The following is a 1,063-nucleotide window of genomic DNA, read 5'->3' on the forward strand; positions in this document are numbered from 1 at the left end:
GAACCCTCTGATCTCCATTCTGATGTTTTAAGGTGGACTTTTTGGAACACAGTACAGGGGAGATGAGGTTTATCCACTAGGTAAGCTGACTCAGAACTGGATATTGGAAGGCAAACAAGATCTGAATCTCCATTTAGCCTCTTACAAGTTTGGGAAAATAAATTACTTACCAGTCTGTGCCTCAGTTTCCTCATCTGTCAAATGGGGACATAAATATGTACCTGAGCATATAGTGGTGAAGATTCAGTGACATAATATATGGGCAAGCCCTTAACCCTTGGGTCACAACAGAGCCAGGTAACTGCACAGCTCACACTCTGGGGTGCTTATTACGTGCTAAGTCACAACCAGGGCTCTGCTGGATGCATCCCAGGCATTCCATTTAGATGTTTGCTCAGCTGCTCAGGCCATACAGCTCTGCTGCTGAATAACAAAGAGAGGGTGGTAATCAAAATACATAGATGTCCTCAAAATAAATCTCATCTAGAAACTAATTTCAAAAATAGCTACTACATACTTTGCATCAGAATTAGTTAAGGGGCTGACTTGTTTTATTTGCTCTCTTATTGGCAGAGGCACAGATAAGCTCTTTAATGACCAAAAGGAGCTGTCTGNGCTGAGCGCGGTGCGGGCGCAACACCGAGGGTTGCGATCCCTTGCCGGTCCCCGGTGCGGGCGCGACACCGAGGGTTGCCATCCCGTTACCGGTCAGTAAAAAAAAAGACAAAAAGGAAAAAAAAAATAAAAAAAAAGAAATGGGGACTTTCTTCTTTGAATTGACTAATCTAATGGGTATTTGGAATAACCAAGTTGGGGAAATAAACTTTCTCAGGTGCATTTTTTTTTTAAAGTAGGTAACACTATATTATTCAGTTTAATAAAGAATGAACTTGTAAATTCTGCTAACTTGTGTTAAAATGGAACAACTTTCAGCTTAAAGGGCACTTCACCACCATCCCCCCAACTTAGTAAATACCTCCAAAAACCCTCCTGTATAAAGCAGAACCCTCTGATCTCCATTCTGATGTTTTAAGGTGGACTTTTTGGAACACAGTACAGGGGA

This window comes from Galeopterus variegatus, unplaced genomic scaffold, assembly GCF_000696425.1.
Source record: "Galeopterus variegatus unplaced genomic scaffold, G_variegatus-3.0.2 Scaffold4572, whole genome shotgun sequence".
NCBI lineage: Eukaryota > Metazoa > Chordata > Mammalia > Dermoptera > Cynocephalidae > Galeopterus > Galeopterus variegatus.